The sequence below is a fragment of the Portunus trituberculatus genome, chromosome 43, assembly GCF_017591435.1.
Source record: "Portunus trituberculatus isolate SZX2019 chromosome 43, ASM1759143v1, whole genome shotgun sequence".
NCBI lineage: Eukaryota > Metazoa > Arthropoda > Malacostraca > Decapoda > Portunidae > Portunus > Portunus trituberculatus.
This window is the reverse complement of record NC_059297.1, coordinates 3049171-3066670: the sequence shown is the minus strand read 5'-3', so window position 1 is coordinate 3066670 and position 17500 is coordinate 3049171. Positions and strand designations below refer to the sequence as shown.

The 17500-nt window shown below is 44.5% G+C and overlaps 1 protein-coding gene across 3 annotated transcripts in view; it reads left to right on the top strand.

The window, feature by feature from the left end:
* Positions 1 to 17500, top strand: part of LOC123517919 (WSCD family member AAEL009094-like) — a 64074-nt gene that overhangs the window by 12471 nt on the left and 34103 nt on the right. The window contains exon 1 of one of the 3 annotated variants that reach the window (XM_045278383.1): positions 4394 to 4414. The exons of 1 other annotated variant lie outside the window; for it this stretch is intronic. The gene's annotated coding sequence lies outside the window, so the exon portion shown is untranslated. Of the gene's footprint in view, positions 1 to 4393; positions 4415 to 15379; positions 15402 to 17500 lie in introns of those variants that run through there. One more of the 3 variants, XM_045278382.1, reaches the window with a different exon arrangement.

Below are 17500 nucleotides of genomic sequence, written 5' to 3'. Positions count from 1 at the left end.
AGTTTGTCATAAGGAGAAACTGTCTTGAAAACCCGGCTCGTCGTCTCTGGTGACTTGAAAAATTGTCTTGGTGAGAGAGCAAGTCGTTTCTGAATATGGCCGATACTCGTGTGTGTGTGTGTGTGTGTGTGTGTGTGTGTGTGTGTGTGTGTGTGTGTTATGGACGGTGCTGTTAGTTTTGTTTGGCTCCTAAGCAGAAGACGGAAGATACGCATACACAAGCCACAGTTGCTAAGGCCCATCTCCTTACACAGTTCTGCGCTGCATCTTTGCTATACTTTAAAAAGGCATTAGTAGAAGTTGCATAGAAATTTAAGCGTGTTTTTTTACGTATCCAGTGACAGATTAATTAAGTTTTCATACTATTAATAAAAGAAACACTCTTGTGGGCGTGCCTAGTCATCTCTGTGGCCTTGGAGCAAAGCGTTTCTCGATACGTAAGAAGTGACTCAGAAATATCTAGTCTTAAAAATGGAATGGAATAGACGGAAAGCTGATTTGCTGGGATGAGAACTTGCCGGGACGGATATGAAACTACGGGAAAACACACACACACACACACACACACACACACACACACACACACACACACACACACACACACACACACACACACACACACACACACACACACACACACACACACACACACACACAGGTGGGACGCCTCGGGGTGCTCCAGTCTTGAAAACTATAAGCTGGGATTTACTGATCCATCCCTCTCCCCTCTCCAAACTTTTCTCTCTCTCTCTCTCTCTCTCTCTCTCTCTCTCTCTCTCTCTCTCTCTCTCTCTCTCTGCAAAGAATTTCGAGACGAAGAAATGAAAAAATTCCACTCAACATACTGCCATTCTTATCCACACACACACACACACACACACACACACACACACACACACACACACACACACACACACACACACACACACACACACACACACACACGCACGCACACTCACACGCACACTAGCTATTAGAGAGGGACAGAATGAGGGCTTCCCTGTTTATGCTCAGCGGGGGGTTAGGAGGCAGCAGGTGTGGGGAAGGAGGGAGGAAAGTAAGCCCCCTCACTCTCTCTCTCTCTCTCTCTCTCTCTCTCTCTCTCTCTCTCTCTCTCTCTCTCTCCACCACCACCATCTGCCGCAGGGCTTGCTTATCGTGCTCCAGGGATTGGCAGAACGTTCTCTCTCTCTCTCTCTCTCTCTCTCTCTCTCTCTCTCTCTCTCTCTCTCTCTCTCTCTCTCTCTTCATCATCATCATATCTTCCGTCATTTATTCATTTTCATCTCCATTACATTATTTTCTTTTTTTTCCTCCTTCCCTTCCTCTCTTTTTTTTTCTATCCTTTGATTGTATTTCTTTCCTCTCATCTCCATCTCATCTGCTGCTGCTGCCCTCAATTCCATATCCCTGATTTTCTCTCCTCTCCTCTCTCCCTTTCTTTTTCGCGTAAGTGCCTCGCAATATTCGTGTTATCCCCAACCGCTCCCCCACCTCCTCCTCTTTGTTCCTCGCTTTGTTGTAGTGCTATATAGGAAGGACACGCGTGGTTGTTGTTGTTGTTGTTGTTGTTGCTTTTGATATTGTTGTTGTTGTTGTTGTTGTTGTTGTTGTTGTTGTTGTTGTTGTTATGTCGTTATTCCCCTTCTCCTTCTTCTTTTTTTCTTCTTTCTTCTTGTTTTTCTTGTTCTTGTTCTCGATTTTATTCTTTTGCTTTTACTTCTTCCTCTTGTTATTCATGATTATTTTTGTCCTCCTCCTCCTTCTCATCCTGCTTCTCCTCTTCTTCCTCCTCCTCCTCCTCCTCCTCATCATCATCATCTTCTTCTTCTTCTTCTTCTTCTTCTTCTTCTTCTTCTTCTTCTTCTTCTTCTTCTTCTTCTTCTTCTTCTTCTTCTTCTTCTTCTTCTTCTTCTTCTTCTTCTTCTTCTTCTTCTTCTTCTTCTTCTTCTTCTTCTTCTTCTTCTTCTTCTTCTTCTTCTTCTTCTTCTTCTTCTTCTTCTTCTTCTTCTTCTTCTTCTTCTTCTTCTTCTTCTTCTTCTTCTTCTTCTTCTTCTTCTTCTTCTTCTTCTTCTTCTTCTTCTTCTCCTTCCTCCTCCTCCTCCTCCTCCTCCTCCTCCTCCTCCTCCTCCTCCTCCTCCTCCTCCTCCTCCTCCTCCTCCTCCTTCATCACTTCTCACCTGTACCTGCTCAGCGTCGTGTCAGTCGTGTGCTGATGACGACGGTAGTGGCAGTGGCGGCGGCAGCATTAGTGGTGGTGGTGGTGGTGGTGGTGGTGAAGGTGATAGCGGGAAGGAAGGAAGGAAGGAGGGAAGGGAAGGGAAGGGAGAGTGAAGTGTTACCCAGAATAGTCGGCGAGCGTGTGTGGTCATAATGATCTCGTGACCCTCCATCCTCCCCTCTCCCCCTCTCTCCCCCTCCTCCCTATTGACCTGCCACACCTCCCATTAAAAAAAAAAAGAAATGAACGTATTGGAAAGGTGTTGAGAGGAGGGAGGGAGAGATGGGGAGGGGTAAAAGAGGGGAGAAAGAGGAGAAGGAAGTGCTTGATGTGTGCTGAATCGCTGCCGTCTTTTAAACTCATCTTCTACGTGGAGGCACATCGCAATGGTCGTCTTTGCAGTTTTGGGTGGTTGAGGAGGAAGAGTAAGGGGAGGAGGGAGAGGGTGAGGGAAAGGAAGAAGAAAAAGCGAGGATACACAAAGAAACACAAAAGAAGGACGAAGGGAGGTATCAGACAGCGTTATAGTTAGTTCTTTCTAGTACTGAGTTGTGGAGGAGAAAGAGGAGGATGAAGAGGAAGAGGAAGAGGGAGAGGGTGAAGGATAGGAAGGGAAAAGCGAAGAGGATACACAAAAGAACACAAAGGAAGAACGAAAGGAGTTACCAGACTGTTATATATAGTTCTTTCTAGTTCAGGGTTGTGGAGTAGGAAGAGGAGGAAGAGGAAGAGGAGGAGGGTGAGGATGAGGGATTGGGAGTAAGAGAGAAATTGGTGATGATACACAAAGAAACACAAAGGATGAGCGAAAAGATATAAGTATTAGTTATTTCTGGTCTGCTTGTGACGTAAGCTACTCATGTATACTGCTATCATACCTTTACGTATTCGTGTTTTTCATTCACATTCGCATCTTTTCTCCTACTCCTACTGATCAGATTATGTGTGAATTATTCGGGATTTTAACCTCTTTAGTACCATGACGCGTTTCCATATTCATTCTGCTTACTATCTAATGATTTTATACAGGTTTAGAAACTTATGTGGGGTAGTAAAATAGTGAAAACTTTTGCCATTAATCTTCTGACCTCCATAGACTCTTCCCAATGTCAATAAGATGGTCTAATCGTACACAAATATCAAGGTAAAAATGTGTTCCAGTATCGAAGGGGTTAATAGTGGTTCTGCGTCTTCGGAAGGAAGCATACATTCACGAACCGCACTAGTCACCTGTCTGGTTTTTCAATAATGTTTCTGGTAAGAACCCTCCAAAAAAACATATCAGAATACAAGCTATGGTGAGAGTAGAGTAAGTTTCTGCTCTATTTGCCGTTGCATTTAATGTTTATCCCTGAGTCTTACGTCTTCTGATCTGGTGACACTCTCCTCATAAAACCTGACAAACAACAAACTCCCAGAGGAATACATGACTTGAGGCTGAGGGGAGGGACAGCACCCAGGGGACAGAAAGGCACGATGATTCTCACCTGCTCTCCCTGTCTCCACAATGAGTCGCGTATTCCCAAACGTTTGATAAGCTTCATTTGGTGTGTCTATAGAAGTCTGAAGGATGCTTTTTATCAATGTTTTTAAGGATAATTCGGATCATGTCAAGATTAGCGAACCCTCCAGCTCTGATCGTTTCCTGGCTCCCCTTTGCAACTCTTTCACTCAGCTGACATGTGTGAATGAAAATATGTAAAGCAAAACTAACCTAACCATAACTTTAACCTAACCTAGTATAACCCTAACTTTAACCTAAATTACGTTAAGTTAAAATTAAGGTTAAGTTAGTTTTGTTTATGTTTTAATTCACACGTCATGTCAGGTGAGTGAAAGAGCTGCGAAGGGTTAGCCAGGAAACGAGAGGAGCTGGAGGGTTGGCTAATCTTGACATGATTCGATACCGATCGTCACTTTGGTCTTTGAAAACAGTCCTAGTGAGAGAAGAGTGTTTAGAATTACGATGATGTGAGTTATTTTTAGGTCGGGTTAGGTTGTGTGTTATCTTACAATGTAGTGAGTTGATAAGAGGTGTCACTTGTCTTATCTTCACTGGGAAATTTGAATGTAGAGGTGAAATATTCTTATCAAGCCTCTCATTATCTTATCTTAAGTAAAAGATGAAGAAACGAGTTGGTGAGCGGAGAAGTTGGGGCAATATTCTTGGATCGGCTGGTAGGCAGACTGACGGTAGGTTCTCTGTATATTTATTTATTTATCGACTAATCTATCTATTTATCAATTCTTTTTCATTTTGATGTAAATTACAGGTATGCCAAGATGGTTCTAAGTTGAGTTGGGAAATTTTCGCGTCTTTCTGATGGTAATAAGTTCTATGAGTATATGCTACTTGCCTGCCAAATGTACGAAGGGTGTGTGATGTTCGTGTGGTCGTGGCTGCAGTCTCAATCATTTCAGCGTCTTGTCTGGCTTACTGTTAACAGACAGTAGTGGATGTCAGTGAGGTTTTCAGAGGTGTGCTTATAAAATCAAAGGATAATGTAACAACTATTCTACACCTTTGATAATAAAACACCAATGAGAAATTTACTAATGATCTTTGTGACCCCCTGAAGACAGTCACAGTGAGAAAATAAAGCGTTGGACAGTACGTGGCAAGAATCAACACAGACAGCAGACGAGAAGCAAACGTATAAGCGCTGAGTCCCTAGGAACAACAGAAGTGGGAGCCGATACAAAGGGAAATCCCACCACGACCATTACTGGATTACTGCACTGGAGCGAGAGATGGTTTGGGTGGTGGTGGTGGTAGTGGTGATGGTGGTGGTGGTGGACGAGATAGGACCTTATTCTGAAACACTCCAATAGAAACTCCGCCACTTCATTCATAACGACCTGGTTGTAATTAAACGAGATTTTTTTAAAGACTATTTTTATGAGAAATGTTTAAAATTTCTACATTATGAACAGGAGAAATACTCTTGAGAACGCATCTAATCATCTTTGAGGCACAGAGAGAGAGAGAGAGAGAGAGAGAGAGAGAGAGAGAGAGAGAGAGAGAGAAGGAGATAGCAAAATATTTAAAACATGCTGTATATAATATTTCATTTCTCTAATTCTCACTTTCCTTTCGTTATCCCCTTCAGTACCAAGACTCGCATTCATATTCATTCCGGTTACTGTTTGGTGGTTTTATACAGCTTCAGAAACTTATGTGGCGATAAAAATAGTGAAGATTCTGGCTATTAATCTTTTGACCCCCATAGACCCTTCCTAATGTAAATAAAATCGTCTAATCACATCCAAAACTCATGGTAAAAATGCGTTCCAGTAGCGAAGAGGTTCATCGTACAACCTTAAACCGAAGTCCTTCCACCTACATCCCCTCTCCATCCCCTACCGATTCCCTCTTTATGCGTCACAGTGTCAAAGTGTTGCGAGGCCTGTACTGGACGGAGGTGGCGGTGGCGATGGCGGTGGTGGTGGTGGTGGAGATAGTGTGCAGCAGTTTACACGCGGCGGGGCGGGGATTGGTGGCGGGGTGCAGGGCGGGGCGGTAGCAGTATTGAGCAGCACGTGTCCCAGCTCCCCGCTGAGGCCACGCCACGGAGCACAGTTGAGTCAGTAATGATTATATGCCACCTCTTGTGTTATTGGAATTTTTTCCTCCTCCGGCCCTTCTCCATCCTGCACCCGTCATACCTCCTCCTCCTCCTCCTCCGTCTCTACCTCCTCCTCCTCCTCCTCCTCCTCCTCCTCCTCCTCCTCCTCCTCCTCCTCCTCCTCCTCCTCCTCCTCCTCCTCCTCCTCCTCCTCCTCCTCCTCCTCCTCCTCCTCCTCCTCCTCCTCCTCCTCCTCCTTGTTTACTTGCAAAGTGAATCGGACCCCGCGTGCCTAACAACAGTGATATGAGATAGGATAGGAATATTACACATTTACTTCGTCACACTTCCTCCTCCTCCTCCTCCTCCTCCTCTTCCTCTGGCTCCTCCTCCGCCTCCTCCTCCTCTTCCTCCTCCTTCTCCTCCTCCTCCTCCCCTCGCATCGCTGTTATCTCTGCATCGTCAATCGGACCCCGCGTGCATGTTCTTCAGTCTACACTCATCAACAGTAATATGGGACAGGAACATTACGTCCTTAACTTTCCTGTCCCCTGGTATCGTGCTGGGAGAAAATTTGTCGAATCGTATATAAAACTCAGGCGAAGGGCAAGAAACATCGCATAAATCAGTGCTTCTCGAGAACTGCGTACTTACCCCGCAATAAAACCACGGCTATGAGAATTGTGTGGCATGAGAAAGCAGGGAGTGACACGCGACGAGGACACGAGACGAGGACACGAGACTGGCAAAAGAAAAAAAAAAACGCACTAAGCTCATCACGTCGTTACCTTCACTCGTACCTCGCACTCACCCTTCTGCCTCGCCCCTCCCTCTCCACCTCTCCTTCCTCCATCCCTCCCTCTGTTGCCTCTACAATAGTCCCTCAGAGGAAGCTGATCTTCTAGGTGCGAAGTATGTATCATTTTCACCGCCTGCCGTGCCTCTCTGCGATGAACACAATGCTGACTTTATACGCAAGTTACTGTCTGATTCTTGCGCGGTGTCCAATTACTATAACAACAACAACTATTACTACTACTCTCTCTCTCTCACTCTCTCTCTCTCTCTCTCTCTCTCTCTCTCTCTCTCTCTCTCTCTCTCTCTCTCTCTCTCTCTCTGACACACACGCACATTCGCAATCACAATCTGCTGGAATGACAACTGCATCCATAATAGTAAAAACAGCGGCGGTGGCAGGAGCTCGAGCCGACGGTTGGTGCATGTAGTAGCGTAGATGCAGTAGTGTACAGTAGCTGTAGCGATGAGGAGGAAGAAGAGAAGGAGAAAGAGAGAAGGAGAAAGAGGAAGAGGTGGAGTAAAGGAGGTTAAGAGTGGCAGCCAGAAAGGGTGATGAGAAGTAGCATCATGCGGCAGATAAAAACACAGACCTTGAAACAGTTGTGCGGGGAGGCGCGGCACGGCGGAGGTTGGTGCGGGCGAACGCTGGGCACAAGGACTCATTCACGAGAGCGGCAGGGGCATCAGTGGGCCCACTCACGGCCACCTGGAGGATGTGTTTGTGCTGGGAAGAAGGAACACACACATACACACACACACACACACACACACACACACACACACACACACACACACACACACACACACACACACACACACACACACACACACACACACACAGGCAATGAGAAGAAAACCTTGTCCTTAGTTCATTTTTTTCTTGCCTTCCTGTCATTCTGGGTTTGCTAAATAATGACAGCATGAAACTTGTGTTTCTCTGCGTAACTCTGGAGATGACCCAGCACCACGTTTGCCTCTAATGCTGAGTGGATTGTTTCTAAGCTTCCCTGGAGTCTCTGGGAAAAGGCTGATCTTTCTACTACTACTTGTCCTAATTAGAGAGATATGAAGTGGGAAGGCAACGGGGGAAGCAAAATTCCTCACCTAAAGCTTTTCCGTCAGTAGTCGAAGGTCAGTCTCCCTCTCCCTCTCCCTCTCCCTTTCCCTCTCCCGCTTTTTCCTCCTGTATCAAGCTAGTCACTCCTCACTCCACGCACTGAATACATCATACCACAGACAGCTCGAGCCAGCCAGTTACGCACCATCACCCTGTACTGTCACGATAAGCTTCACAAAATTGTAAGACTCTGCGTTCTTATGTTTTACCCACCGCTCATTCATTCACTTGTTCACTTACTCATACAGTCATTCATTCATTTACTTCACTCATTCAATCAGTCAGTCAGCCAGACAGTCAATCAGTCAATCAAAACAATGTGATGAAATGATCTTAACGACACAGGGTTGTTTGTTTCAAAATCTATTTTAGAAACTGCGTCAGAAGGTCTTTATTTTTTTTTGGGATCAGCTTGGCAGAGAAGGAAAAGAAGGGAAGGAAGGAAAGGGAAGGGGAGGCGAAGCAAGGCAGGGCATGGGAAGGGAATGGAAGGGAAGGAAAGGGAAGGAAGGGAAGGGAAGGGAAGGTAAGACAAGGCATGGAAAGGGAAGGTAGGGGAATGGAAGAGTAGGGAAGTAAAGGAAAGGGAAGGGAAGGGAATGGAAAGGAAGAGAAAGGAAAGGAAGGGAAGGGAAAGGAAAGGAAGGGAAGGGAAGGGAAGGCAGAGGAAGTGAAGGCGAGGCAAGGCAAGGCAAGGCATAGGAAGGGAATGGAAGAAATGGAATGAAAGGAAAGGTAAAGGAAGAGAAGGGAAGGGAAGGGAAGGGCAGGGAATGGAAGGGAAAGGAAGGCAAGGCAAGGCAAGGCAAGGGAAGGTAAGGCAAGGGAAGAGAAGGAAAGGGAAGAAAAGGGAAGGGAAGGGAAGGGAAGGGTCTTAAAGATGGTTGACTTGCCTCTTCATCTCTGTTTATTTTTAACTTCCTTGCCTTTATTTCCCTTTGATGTACAGCCTTATCAATCTGACAGTTTCATGAGGAAAGTGAATGCATGAAGAAGTGAGTGCAGGAACATTATATTTATGAGATGTTTATACAACACTTAATGTCTATGTTACTATTTATATGCTTTCACTAAATGGAAAGAAAAAAGTTGTGAAATTAATAGATATTCAGTGGAAAGTTACGAGTTTCTAAGGTGCTCTTCTTTAATACAGTGACGTTAACCCTTTTTTTTCCCCTTCCTGTTCGCAGCGTGGTGATGATTTTCTTGAGGTTCCTCCGTTGTGTCCTTGCGTTTGTTCTTTTTTTTTCTATCTCTTTCCCTTCTTCGTTTTCCTTTTTTTTTTTTCCAGTGATGCATAAACACTGACGTTAAGTTTTATCCTTTTGTTCATTTTTGCTTACAATCTTTTCTTTTCTCCACGTATTGATTTTCTTAGGATTTCTTTTTCCGTCTCTCTCTCTCTCTCTCTCTCTCTCTCTCTCTCTCTCTCTCTCTCTCTCTCTCTCTCTCTCTCTCTCTCTCTCTCTCTCTCTCTCTCTCTCTCTCTCTCTCTCTCTCTCTCTCTCTCTCTCTCTCTCTCTCTCTCTCTCTCTCTCTCTCTCTCTTTTACAATATTCATCTCCTTTACTCAACATGTTTAGTTGCTTTGCCTTTCATTGGAGCGCCTTGACATAATTGTGCTTTTTGTCAAGCCTTAGCTCACTTGACCTCGGCACTGAATATAAAGCAACACTCTTATCACATCAGCTGCTTAACCCAATGTTTTCCTGTTACCATCTCCCTCCTCGTGTTTATTATCCTTTTTGTGCCTTTGCTTCTCTCTCTCTCTCGTTGACTTGACCTCAACACATTGTAAGAACATAAATAAAAGACAAGAAAATAAATCAAATGAGTAGGTAAGCCAATAAACGAAGATACAAACACCAGGGCTACTTAACCCAACGTTGCGAGTGGGTTTCGATCCCCTGCAGGTCGAGGGGAGGACGAGACAGGAGGACAGGCGATCGATGGCTTCCCTGCGAGGCTCTCCCGGACAGCGTTTGGTGCGGCGCGGGTTGTGTGGGCGGCGGGACCGTATTCAGAAACACTTCTATCCGCACCTTCACTACATGCAAAAAGGCTCCAGTTGAATGAAGTTCCACTGGTTTTAAAGGATTTTTTTTTTTTTTTTACGGTTATAGTGACAAATTAATAAGATTTTTACATTATTGATAAAACAGACACTTGAGAACCCGCGGCTAATCATCTTTGCGGCCTTTGACATTAGTTGTGGTGAGGGAGCAAAGTGATTTTCTTTTCTCTCTTTGTACGGGTTTCTTGCGAGTGTTAGTGGAGTTATGTGTTCATTTAGCCTAATCAGATTTCACGTGTGCATTTTGTGACGCAAAGTCATGTGTGAGAATTATTAACAAGTTATCTGTGTCTGTAGTCCGTCACGCATTTCATTTAAGTCATTCTTTGTTGCTGCCACAAATAGAAGATAGCTGCAAGTTTTCATGATGCCTTATTTAATACTGTACCTTAAGATTACTTCATATGAGCAGTGAGCAAACTGTAACGACTCCAAAAGAACATTAGCTTATACATCAAATACATACTAACAGTGTTCATGGTGCATAACGTAATTAAGGATTGCTATGACGAGTAAGCAAACTATAATGATTCAAAGAGAACAATAACATACATTAACATTTCCCAGAACTAGCTCACGTGACGTCCAGCCTTTTTAAAATGTGCGTGTAGCAACTCCGCTCTGGATGTTCTCTCTTGAATTCACGCAGCCGGCTCTACTCCGCGTTGTGGCTTGTGTGTAGTTTTGCTATAATGTGGCGGGTGTAAGATAGATGGTAGTGTACACAAGTAATGGGCTCGTTGGCGGAAGGGAGCATAGTGGTGACCCAGTTGTACGGAGTTGCTAGAAGTGAGATGAGCCGCGGGGAAAGCCGGTGATGCAGTGGTGAGGTAATCGGCAGACGCAGGTTTGTGTGGGTGTTAGGCAGCGGTGGTTGTGGTGGTAGTGGTGCTGACAGGCGGCGGCGGGAGTGACATAATTTCATAACAATACTGAAATAATCCCTTTACATCCGCACCGAGTCTGTTGGGCCGTGTTCTCAAACGTCCCAGTGTTTTACCTCAACTGTGCCCAAGTGGCTCCGGCGGGAGTGACTTTACTCTTGTTTTCTGAGGTGTGTCCTTGATTCTAGGGAAGGTGGAAAAAGTATCTTGTTCATGAATGGGAGGAAAATATGTACGATAACCAGAAACAAATATCTCTGAAAAATGGTCCTCATGAAAGAACAGTCTACCGAAATTTTAACAAATATCCTCCTTCATTCATGGAAAAAAAAAATGCATGAGAATCCGAAAACAAGAATGAAAAATCTGTGAAAAATGGTCCTTATGAGCGAACAAAGTGTTTCAGAGCACGGTTCCTGAAGTCGAGGGGTGCAGGCAGGAGGTGACGTGTTGGCAGAGTCACAGAACAAACAGGAATGCGAAAACACAATTATCAGGGTTCATCGGAAACGCAAACAGACAAGGCAGGCAACTTTCCTCTTTCGTGCTCGTCTTTTGTGCGGCCCGGTATGGCACGGACGCCTGACTGTCTCGGAACAATGCAATGCCAAATTTTATCTTTACCTTGAATGCCGAAGGGTCTCACACCAGCCTAGATAAAGTGGAATTAGAGAGACGTTTTCCCCGACCCGCCTCCGCGCCTTTCCTCTTTCAAGCATGCTGCAGTGATGGGGCAAGGGTGGGGAGGCAGCGGGTGTCTGTGTACCCCGACTTCGAACACCAGCGGCTCCACCGACCAGCGCGTGGGAGAACGACACGATTACTCTTGTGGGAGCAGTACTTGGCCTCTGCTCGGGTGACATTACAATTTCCGTGCTTGCAGGATTCCGGCTTCCCTCCCGCCAGAATTCTGTAATTGTGCAATGCTACCGCTGGTTACAGGATATAGGTATTGACTTGGCGAACATACACATGAGAGAGAGAGAGAGAGAGAGAGAGAGAGAGAGAGAGAGAGAGAGAGAGAAGTATATAATCATACACTGTGCCTTTGACGTGTTAGGTATATATTTTCATGCAGTGTGTTTATCTAATGTCAAATATTTTAACTAACTCTGACACCGCTCACTCCCTCGCGTTGGCACACAGCACCGAGGCACGGGAGTCACTGGGGATACTGCTAGGAAAATACGGACTTAATACATTCCTTAGCTTAGACTTGACCGGGCAATGTTAATCCCTTCAGTACTGGGACGCATTTTTACCATGAGTTTTGGTTGGGATTAGACGATTTTATTTATATTAGGAAGGGTTTATGGAGGTTAGAAGATTAATGGCCAGTCTTCACTATTTTAATCGCCTCATAAACTTGTGAATGGATATAAAAACGTGTCTTGGTATTGAAGACGTATAAAAATCACAGACCAATTATTTTAAGATGCCTCGGAGATCACTTGTCGGGTTTCCATGGGTTTCTTTTCACCACTGAAGCCACAAAATTCCTATTAATCTCTTATCAGAATCATGAAAACACACTTGAAAACCCGAGTAACTTTTAGGAGAGCCTGTAAGAAATAGAAATGAGAAGCCGAGGTGCTTGAGTGGGTCCTGGCAAGAGGGATTCAATAGAGACACCTTAATGAGCGGTGCTGTGGAGGCTTCACGGTAATGCACTTGACGCAAAGGTGAGCCAATAGTCAATGCCCTCTGACCTGTTGATATACGAAGAGAAGTGCTCGGCTTTACTGCTCTACTGTGGATGGGTGTCTTTAATGGGACTTAGTGAACCAGTATCTACTGAATCAAGGTTTTTCTAGCTTGTACTCATTTCCACGTGTCCTACCTGACTACTTTCTGGTAGCAAAATGACATGGTAGCAAATTGTCCTAGTAGCGAATTATCTGGTAACGAGAAAGCCAGTAGCAAAGTGTCTGGGAGAGAAATGTCGAGTAACAAGGTGTCCGGTCACCATCTTTAATATTGTCGCGGTGGAGGTGTTGTAGTTTGTGTAGGCGTTTGCTGTTAGGGTTGTGCTGGATACTTTTCCTTTCTTTATTTCTCCTTTACTTGAATTGAAACAGATGAGACAAATTAACTCCTTCATTACTGGGATGCAACTTTACCATGAGTTTTGGGTACGACTAGACGATTTTATTGACATAAGGAAGTGTCTATGGAGTTCAGAAGATTAATGACCAGTCTTCACTATTTCAATCCCCACATAAGCTTTTAAAACTACAAAATCAGCAAATAGTAAGCAGAATTAATATGAAAACGCGTCATGGTACTGAAGAGGTTAATGGCCAGAGTCTTCACAATTTTAATCCCATGTAAGTTACTGAAGCTGTATAGAATCACTAAATAGTAAGTAGAATGAATATGAAAACATGTCCTGGTACTGAATAGGTTAAACAGCTGCGAGACTTCTTTTTAATTTGTATCTTGGAATAATTTCATGATGTATTTTTAACTTTTTCAAGTAATTATTCGTATGGTAGATGACTTCACGATCCGCCCTTCCACCCTATCCACCATCCCCCGTTCCTCCTCACACCTTCCTATAGTAAAGCTCGCCTTACTGATCGGGAACCACTGGTGTATGTAACATAATGCGAACAAACCTCTTAACCCCTTCAGTACTGGGACACAGTTTTATCTTAGGATTTGTGTACAATGGAGGTCAGAAGATTAAAAGTCACAGTCTTCACTATTTTACTCCCCACGTATGTTTCTGAAGCACTACAGAATCACCAAACAGTAAGCAGAAGAAATAAGGAAATGCGTCATGGTACTGAGAAGGTTAAGGGACGATAAGTCTGTTGCTGTTTGGCTTTTTTTTTTTTCCTTTATTCTTTTCCTTTATGTTCCTTTGTGATAGATGGCAAGTAGTAAAAATCCACGAATATGTTGTGGTATTTGATTATTTTTTCTTTTTTCTTTTTTTCTGACATTTTCTTGACTCCAGCATAAGTAATTTCCTGTAGCATTCACTTCAGTAAGTAATTTTCTTCCGTCCTCTCTCCTTACTCGCTCCTTCTGTTAAAATATATTCATTCCCTATCTCTCTCTCTCTCTCTCTCTCTCTCTCTCTCTCTCTCTCTCTCTCTCTCTCTCTCTCTCTCTCTCTCTTTTATCTATACCATGTGGGCTTTTCACGGAATTTATGGGCTAAAGGGGATACTTTTGGGGTACCTCCATCTCAAAGCCCACCCGCTAGGAAGCCGTTGCCCCAAGTGAGGAAGCCCAACCACACTCGGACCGTGGACAGGATTCGAACCCGTGCGCTTGGAGACCCCTCGGACCCTAAAGCACGCATGGCTCTCTCTCTCTCTCTCTCTCTCTCTCTCTCTCTCTCTCTCTCTCTCTCTCTCTCTCTCTCTCTCTCTCTCTCTCTCTCTCTCTCTCTCTCTCTCTCTCTCTCTCTCTCTCTCTCTCTCTCTCTCTCGACTTTCGTAATCTTCGTAATATTTTTGTAACTACGGAATTTCACTGCGTTGACTTTCCTTTTATAAACGCGCGTGTACACACACACACACACACACACACACACACACACACACACACACACACACACTTTTTACTTTTTGTGGTACCTCCTATCTCAAACCCCACCCGCTAGGACACCGTTGCCCCGAGTGAGGAAGCCCAACCTACACTCGGACCGTGGACAGGATTCGAACCCATACGCTTGGAGACCACTCGGACCCCAAAGCACGCATGGTTCCACTGTATCACGGCGGCCACTACAACAAAAATAAATGTGTTTTCGAAAGCGGCCACCTGTATTTACAGCTGGTGTGTGTGTGTGTGTGTGTGTGTGTGTGTGTGTGTGTGTGTGTGTGTGTGTGTGTGTGTTCACCTCGGTCGTCTGCTGGTCACCCAGCCAGTCTTCCCCATTACGGAGCGAGCTCAGAGCTCATAGACCGATCTTCGGGTAGGACTGTGTGTGTGTGTGTGTGTGTGTGTGTGTGTGTGTGTGTGTGTGTGTGTGTGTGTGTGTGTGTGTGTGTGTGTGTGTGTGTTCCTGATCCCACAGAACTTATCTCCTCGTTGATCGAAAGAAAGTATCAGGAAAAAAAAGTCACAGTATTGATTTTATGTAGGAAAAAAAAGCAACAGTGGCAAAAAAGTCAGAGAGAGAGAGAGAGAGAGAGAGAGAGAGAGATTGGGGGGGAGAAGGAGACGAAAAAGAAATCCTAAGAAAATCAATACGTGGAGAAAAGAAAAGATTGTAAGCAAAAATTGAACAACGGTATAAAACTTAACGTCAGTATTTATGCATCATTGAAGAAAGAAACGGAAAAAGGGAAATAGATAGAAAAAAAAAAAAAACAAACGCATGGACACAAAAGAGGAACGAAGAAAATCACAATCACAGTCCTGATACTTTCTGTCCTACAATCGATCCCCTTCGTCAGCTCAGAGCGACACTGCACCTGGTACATCATTCCTCCGTGAGTGGTGACAAACTTTCGTGCACACGTGAGCCTCTATCGCCATCTGTACCACAACGATTGGCGCAGTTAACGCACTGGGGTTGCCACTTCATGCATTAAGGACACTGCTCTTGCGCTTTATTATTATTGCCCTGTGCACCTTCAGCTTATTTTGGGGAGGCGGTGGTCGGCCCCTGCTCTTGCCAGCGCCAGTGTGTGCGTGTGAGAGTGGTAGGCAAATGCTCCCGTCAGTGCCCAGCGCGACCCATGTGACTAGCAGAGGCATGTGTATAAAGTCACCCTATTCAGTAAGAAAGTAATATAATAGGGGAAGCTGCAAGAAGCCATCAGTCAGGCATACACGTGGTAGTCAACCGTGTGTAAAACATGGCTGCCTGTGTCTACCTGTCAGTCCCATCCATATGTTTGTCTAATCTTTTAAAAGCTCCTTAATTATTCTCTACAAAAAAAGTTGATTAAAGAGTGTATTACCTTTATCTGCCTCGCTGTTCGTAGTGCAGTTTATCTATTTATTTTATAATCTAGATTTATTAAGCCTGAACTTATTACTTTTGTGCTGTGCTTCCTGGTTACTGACTGTGAGGATTTGTTTGGCACTTTTTCATATATTCCTTATGTCAATTGAAGACTTCTCTCTGCATTTACTACGAACAGTTTCCAAGCTTCATGAAATTCTCGTTTATTCGTTTGAGGAGATCAGCTATATAAATTGTAATAACTGGAGATTTGTTTCTAACTATTCAGTTATGAAACATATCGTATACCAAGATTTTCTATTAACATCGGAAAGTGATAGAGATGACGTCGCCCTGAAGTGGTTAACTTGAAAATAGCAGAAATCATTCACCACATCCTCATTTGCCCATCACCCAGTCCGCTGCCGGTGAACCGTTTGTGCCGTGAGTGACCAGATCCATCCTACTGTGAGTTCCGTCCCCCTAAACTGTTTCTAATTGTCGCTTGCCTTCGTGCGGTATTTACCTATGCATCACTGTGAATCACCCGTATGCCAGGCAAGCCAGTTGTTTAAAGATAGGATAATACACATTAGATTACATTAAGTGAAACTGTAACGCAATCATGTACATACCTGAAGTATGGGTCGCTTCGCACGGACGGTTTTCCCCTTAACGGTTCACGCCTAGCGGTGTACAGAGTATGCAGAAAAATGCCTGTGAGTCAGCAGCGCGGCGCTCTTGCTGCTCGGGTAAATACTGTCTGCCTGAGGTGTTCCACGTACGTACTATACAACCGTGGTGTATGGTATTTTAGAATGCACAGAGCCAGATAGTTCAGCAGTGCACGTGGCGGAATGCCCTGTGTAGCATTACATACTCGTAGACTTCATTCATTTCTAAATTGTACAGTTCTTCTACTCGGAAAATAAAAATTCGTGTGAAGCGAACCTAACCTATATATGCTAAACTATACAAATATAATTCAGCCATGTGACGCGTCATTGCGTATACAAATAGACGAGGGACACCCGTCACCCACTCCCTTCCTGGCTAATATGAGCAGTCAAATTCTCTGGGTGTTTTTTTTTTCTTTGATGATGCAGAACCCCTATTAGCATCAGAATCTTGAAAAATACTCTTGAAAACACCTGATAACTTCCACCAGAACCAGATGAAAGCAGCCAAGGTAAAAAAAATGGAAACTGAATAACACGAGCCATCTTGTCAGGTGGTCCCGCTAGGAATAGCCACAGCGGATCAAGCCTTCAACTCAAGACTCACTCAGTCCCGCCCACTACAAGCACGTCTTTCACTGCCCCCATAAACCCTCTCTCAGGTCTTCCTTTCCTTCTCCAGCCTATCCACACCACTATAAATACTGCAGAAGTTAATCAGACAGCCAGAATCTTCCCCCCTCCCTCTTCCTATACTTAGGTGAGAGGTGCGCTGATTATTTTCGTTGGCAGCCGATGTGGGGAATTCCGATTAATGGGCGGATTGGTCTCCATAATTCAGCGATTTCATCATTTACCCAGCAGTGAGTTATGCGTGTGACGTAATTGTATGCACAGCGGGGAGCCGTAAGGGAGGTAGCGCGTGCCTTCAGAGGAGAGAGAGAACCGCTCCAGGGTGTTGTGTGAGGCAGACAGGGACGAAGTGAAGGAGAACGATGTGCCGGGTATTGATAACAGCCTTCACCGCCACACCCATGCACCGAACTCTCAACCCTCGGTGATGTGTGTGTGTGTGTGTGTGTGTGTGTGTGTGTGTAGCATTTTTCACAGGATTAAATGAAGCTCGTTGCATTCCTATTTTTATCACCAAATTATGTATGTTGAACTATTTGGACACACGCACACACCACTTCCTCCGGTCATGCGTTCAGCTAATTTGTCGATCTTTTGAAAATGTATTAATGTTGTACCATA